The sequence below is a fragment of the Varanus komodoensis genome, unplaced genomic scaffold (genome assembly GCF_004798865.1).
Source record: "Varanus komodoensis strain SLA01 unplaced genomic scaffold, ASM479886v1 scaffold12, whole genome shotgun sequence".
In the NCBI taxonomy this organism is placed as follows: domain Eukaryota; kingdom Metazoa; phylum Chordata; class Lepidosauria; order Squamata; family Varanidae; genus Varanus; species Varanus komodoensis.
Window position 1 is genome coordinate 22,038,715 of NW_025335349.1, and position 6,971 is coordinate 22,045,685.

The following is a 6,971-nucleotide window of genomic DNA, read 5'->3' on the forward strand; positions in this document are numbered from 1 at the left end:
CTGTCACTTCCTGGCAAATAGATGGGGAAGAAATGGAGGAAGTGACAGATTTTATTTTCCTGGGCTCCAAGATCACCGCAGATGGGGACTGCAGCCAAGAAATTAAAAGATGCTTGCTTCTGGGGAGGAAAGCTATGGAAAATCTAGACAGCATACTAAAAAGCAGAGACATCACCCTGCCAACAAAAGTGCGCATAGTCAAGGCTATGGTTTTCCCAGTTGCAATGTATGGCTATGAAAGCTGGACCATAAGGAAGGCTGAGCACCAAAAGATTGAAGCCTTTGATTTGTGGTACTGGAGGAGACTCCTGTGAGTTCCTTGGACCACAAGGTGATCAAACCGGTCAGTTCTAGAGGAGATCAACCCTGACTGCTCTTTAGAAGGCCAGATCCTGAAGATGAAACTCAAATACTTTGGCCACTTAATGAGAAGGAAGGACTCCCTGGAGAAGAGCCTAATGTTGGGAACAATAGATGGCAAAAGAAGAAGGGGATGGCAGAGGATGAGGTGGCTAGATGGAGTCACTGGGGCGGTGGGTGTGAACTTAAGTGGACTCTGGGAGATGGTGGAGGACAGGAAGGCCTGGAGGAATGTTGTCCATGGGGTAGCGATGGGAAGACATGACTTCGACTTCGCTACTAACAACAACAACATTATCATTTTGCAAATGAAGGAAGGGCTAAATCTGGAGATAAAGGCTTGATGAGGCTAGCTAATGAGTTCAGAGGAAAAACAGGATTTAACTCATAGTCTTCCTGATTCATATGGAGTAGGAATTAAATCACAAGAGCCAATAATGACCGGCATCAGTGCACAGAGTAGTATTTCTTCTGATTTAACGTCTTTCTACATACTGTAACAGTGCTTGGCAATGATTCCCATGGAGAGATACACACGTAAAAAAACACAGTGAAGTAAAACATATACCCACTTCTTGGCTTTTCTAAAAATAACCTACAAACCAGCACAGGGAAGGCTATGGGCAGACAGAATTTACCACCTTGAGAGTGTTTTAAAACAAAGTTTCTAGTCCCCATGTCTGTGAGGTATGCAGTCAGTGCATCAGGTGGAAGCGGGGCTTGATCAGATGGTTCCATTGAGTTCTAGTATTATGGGAAAGGGAGAAAACACGGCTCTCTATCCACTTTCTGTACACCATGCAGAAATTGTGCCAGCAAAACAATAAGAACCTTCTAGTGACCAAGTGCAGCTTAAAAACAAGTCGCCATCACGTTCTGTAACAATGCCACCAATATTCAGTGGCGAATCAGGCCTTTCTTTGGGTGCCACAGCTAAGTGCAGCTGAATCACACCAGGGAAAAGATGTTTCCCAGCCCTGGTCTAAAGGCGGACAAGGAAGCAGCCGTGCTAAAGGTCTGGAATGGGTCAGTGCCGGGTTGGGAAGTTGCTATGTATGTTGCTTTGAATTCCATGCATGAAATACAGGTTATAAGTGGAATAAATAAAGCTCCAAGCTTTACAGTGTTTCCAAGTTCTCTTCCACTGTTTTGTTTTGTTTTGTTTTTTAATCCAAAGGAAGGATTGTATCATCTGTACCCTTATAGTGCCTAGAGCCAAAAATATGTCTTTGTTATATTTTATGGTACCCAGTCATAGAATTGGCTTAGCAGGATATGGAAGATAGAATTATCTTGATGTAACATTTTGATTTTGATACTGCTGAGTATAAACAGTCTTGCCTGTTAAGGGATCCATCTGCTGTTTCCAGACTGTTGAGAGAACTAATATGCTCTTGCTTACATCAGTGCTTCAGGTAGGTGCAGTCCTGGCCAGGGTCCCCTCTCTCCCTGGCTTTCAGTGCTGATGAATAGTCTGTTCTTATGAGCTGGCCTTAGTTACAATTACAACCAAAGATATCTGGCAACTAAGCAGATGGGAAAAGGGCGGGGTATCCAGGGAAGTCAAAAAGCAAGAATTAAAATATTTCCTATTGCTAGGATCTGAAAAAATATTGACTGTTCCAAAGGCTCAAATGTTATAGTGTAACCCTTGTGGTTTTCTCCATCATGTCTCTCCAACTGTTTCCTTTGATGTGCTGCCTGTAGCATAATAAACTTTTGCAAAGACAAGGAAGGGGGGAACCCCCCCCCCCCAGGAAAGAACCAGCTGGTCCCCTTGAAAGCAAGGAATGCATTGAAAGGAAAACAGCCTGAAGTGATCTTCATGAGGTGCAATCCTCTGTTGGAGGGGTTTTAGGATCTGGTGCGAGCCATGGAGACACAGACCACAGACACAGAACAGTGTGTGCCAATGGGCCACTCAGCTGGCAGGGCCACTGACTACACTGGCCAGGGTGTAGTCGACCTGGGTTCTGCAGGGATGAAGTACTGACTCTTTTTATTTGCTGGTCTCACCCGCTACAACTTTCCTCCTGAGATTAACTGCAATCTTCACAGTAGCTGCAGGAAAATACCTTTTGATGAAATGCAAGGCATTTGGGGCTGGCTTGGTCCTGATGCAGCAGTTGCTTTACACAAGACCTGCTTTCTGCTGCGATGAAAGCCACTAGAACTGCAGGGTTAATTGGATAAAAACTATTTCCCTTCGTTTTGGGAATCTCCTTGAGGATGCAGTTCTTAAGGCTAACTTGGTGGACACACACACTTCAAATTGTACCATTACACAAGGAATGGGCCAGCCTCAAGTGGTCCAGGGGCCATTTTCATCCCATAGATCATGGTGTACAGGGTTGGCCACAGGAGCTGTGGTGGAAGACTAAATCAGAGGTTTGCTGCCAAAATTTGGTGGCAGACCACTCTGTAGTGCTAAAGGGATTAAATTTAGCTGGTTCTCAAGCTAAGTTTCAACTGTTTAGAGCTTCGTAGAAGCTGCAGAGCACTAAAGTGGTCAAAATTAGCTCCAGGACATGCTACATTAGATCCTTCTGTTTATGCACATACAGCAGTGGTGACACATGGCCCATGTTTGGCCCCCCTCCTACCATGCAGCACTGGCCAAACTGTACAGACTGGCAGGCAGGACATGGGGAAACTTACCCCATAACTTTGAATCCTTCAACCCACAACCAAGCAGGCATCAGCAGCACACCTTGACACGAGCCCCAGACTGACACCAGGAATTTCCTTCTTCGTGCCTTCAACAGGACATTATTATTATTATTATTATTATTATTATTATTATTATTAGAACATTTCTATGCCGCCCCTTGCCAAAGCCTCGGGGCGGCTTAAAACAGGTCAAAAGGTCATAGAAAATTGCAAATGGTATTTTCATGGCACTGTAATTATCTTAATGTCGGCACCAGGCAGGCCTCCCTGGAGAGAGAAGTCCCTTCCGCATTCGTCCCACCTCACTTCATCTCACAGGGTCCTTGAAGATGACCCAAGAGCATGGGCAGGCTGCTCTGGAAGTTGATGATGGAAGTTGATATATTTTTATATTGTTATTTCTTGTATTTTAACTTTATGTTGTGAGCCGCCCCAAGGCTTCGGCAAATGGGGTGGCATAGAAATGTTTTAATAAATAAATACATAAAATAAAAAACCATGTCAGGACATAAAGCCTGGGTGGGCAACTTGCAGCCCTCCAGATGACTCGAACTATATTCCCAACATCCCTCCCCAAGAGCTACTGGGCTGGGGCTGATGAGAGTTGCAGGCCAAAACATCTGGTGGTCACACGTTGTCCATTCCTGCTTTCAAGGTAAGCATTAATATTTCAACTTGTCTGGTGAGCTGAAGTGTTGTAAGAGGAACAGTGGGTGGATATTACTGAGGCTCAAAGGAATTTTCTCAAGTTTGAGTAGGAATAAGCAGAACACATTCACCGTATTTATTTATTACTTTATAAAACCTCAGATTTGTACATGTTGTGTAACTCAAGGCTGAGGAAACTAGAAAAAATGTACCTGAACAGATGGTACAGTGGTTAGAGAGCAGACTGGGAACTTGGGAGATCCTGGTCCCCATTCTAGTCCCCATTCAACCATGAAACTCATTAGGTGACTTTGGGCAAGCACAGACTCCCAACCTAACCTACCTATCAGAGTGTGTGCTATTTGAACCACCTGGTGTTTCCTGGAAGAGGAAACAAGATGGGATATAAATGCAATGTGTAAAAAAAAAAACCCAGAATGCTTTTATCATCAACAGCAACAAAGGTTCATAATGACAGTTGTCTAATTCTCCTCAAGGGAAGGAAATGATTGATTTAGTGCTTTGGTGAAAGATAAGTTGTTTGAATGCATGCCAGTGCCCGTTGCAGATTCATTTCATGTGGCTTTGCTGTAGGCCAGTTCTCCAGAAGGTGGAAGTGTTTGCTGCTCCTGGATAAGCAAGGGGATCGGTTGGCCTTGGATTCAGGCCAAAGTGACTTCACATACTTCAGGAGCAAATCCATAGGGTGAAGAAAATACTAGCAGCAAGGTTTATCAAGGGCATTCAGGCCTCCAGCACAGTTAACAGGTTGCTAACTTGGGCTGAGCAGCAGGTTAGCTTACATTTTGCTAAACTGAATGATGGAGTTGTAGCCTAATGACATTTTGAGAGCCACACGTTCCTATCTCCTGATCTCAACCCAGGGCTTCTCTGGCCTCTGAGGAGATCACACAGGCCCATCCCACACATGTATCCAGCTCATCTTGGGCCTTCTGGATGGTCCATTACAGAGACCCAACACATGGTTTTTGTGGTTTTCCCCTGACCAGTTCCACCTGGAAGACCGCTACAAGAACCTTGAAAGTTCTCTCTGTTTATAAATTGCCAGCCACAGACTAAGCCAGCAACATAGATAGTCATCTCAGCTTGACATGCATCCTAAACCTGCTGAAATTTCCTCTACTACACAAGTTGCAAAAGCCCAGCCCTTGACTCACCAACAATGCCTTGAGAGTTCTTTATGGAAATCTCACCTCAAGCCTGAACTTATGAGAAATGCTTTAGATATGCAGTCCTCTCAGGCTTACATTTCTCCCACACAACTCTCTATTATGGGATGAATCACACTGTCCTATCTTGCAGGAGAATAATAATTTCCGATATAGTGTAGATGAAGAGGCTCTAGTATGTTTTGGAGAGGAGAGCACTGAAGGTCTTTTTCTGATTATCATTTCATGAACAACACCCTCCCTCAGACTGGCGCCCTCCAGGCTTCAACTCCCATCAGACCCAGCCAGAATAGCTAATGTCCAGGAATCCTGGGAGTTGTCATTCAAAACATCTGGGGAATATGAGAATGATGAAAGCTGATTTAGAAATATGGAAGCAGATCATAGGTGGAGCCAAGAGGGTACTCCCACAAAGCAGACTGGTTACTCCATTTCTGATCCAAAGAGGACTGGTATCCACAAACTCCCTTCTGCTAAAACTGCCAAGTGCTGTTTCACTCTCAAACACCCATCATGGCTATCATCTTTTCCAAGCTCATACAGATCTACAGTGAGATTTCCAACATCCAGGAAACTATTGCTATTCATAACCATTGGCTTGTCCTGAAGAAACATCAGCCAGTCATCCTGGCCTCTGACCAGAAAGGAATTATCAGCTGATTTTTAAAGGCATATAGAGACCCTTGGAACATTGGAAAAGAGCTTTACCCATTATTGTGGTGATGGTGACGATTAGATTTGTATAAAAGTCACCCACTAGCATTTTGCTCTCTAGCCCATCGTAATTGCACAGTTGTCATTTCGCGGGATGGCTGATCACCAATACCAATGAAAACAGACACAATCAGGCAAAGGATTAAAGTTGCAAATTACAAAACAGAGAAGTGTAGCCAATCGTCCCCCCTATTTCCAACGTTCAGATGCAAGTGCCATTGCTTCTGTTGCCAAAATGGAACCACCCATGCACAAGAAGGACGTCTCAGTAGGCTTGGAGCAATGCAATTCTTAATGAAATGCCAAAAAATCTAAAGGGGAATCTAAAGCAAGAGGAACCTCCAAACTATCCCTATGAGATCAGGGCATGCTCAGTGGCCACAGAATCCCGAGGTATCAGAAAACTGAATGAGGCATGACGGAGATGCTACAGCCAACAGACTGACCTCTTGGATGGGCTAACTCCTTGCAGAAGTCTTTTGTTGCCAGTCCCAGTTTTACATATCTATGCCAATTCTTCCCTGCGTTGTCATCCAGAAAGAAGGAAACGAATACAGGAAAATGCTGATGGGAGTTGGTGACAAGATAAAGAAGAGTGAGAGGCTGCTCAATGAATAATAGATTACACACCACACCATACACATTTATGGTAGCCATTTTTGAATCACCAGAAAGAGGACCTGTGGCACAGAAAGGAGACACCAATGGAAAATTTTCCTATGCTTACTTATAGATGCACATTTAGAACTATAATTCAAGTGGAAGGTCAATATATTTCACCATGGTAGGGAAGACTAGGTGACCTATGTGCAACCTCAAAGTTCATCTCTTCCTTCTGATAGTTCTTTAACTTTATTCCAAACATAAACTCCTATTTTGAAGGACAGCCCTTCCAAATGCAGGACAGCCCTCTGGTAGCCCTTCGAATACACAGCTGTCCTCCATCAAAAAGGATACATGGTCACCCCATACCTGACATCTTCTGTAGCTCATGGAATTCCAGATGGGACAGGTCAAGGCCAGGTCACTGTGACCCCAGTCAAAAGGAAATCACACCCTAGCACACTTCAGCCTTGCAAATCAATTGGATTACTTCTGTTGGGTCAAGGCATAGACATTTATGCTATTGTGCTTTGGTTGCTATAGATTTCCACAAAGAACCCCAGAATTCTAGTTTTGTGCTCCGACCAAAAAGATTTTCCCAATTCCAGCAATAACACTTTGATTTAATACTAACAATTCCCAAATTTCCTTGTAGCCAAAAGCAATGACATATAAAAAGATTTGAACAGCGAAGTCATATATGTTTTACTCAAAAGTGTTCATCAGATCTTACACCAAAATATGTGTGCATACGGTTTGCATCATAAATCCATAATATAGACTTCT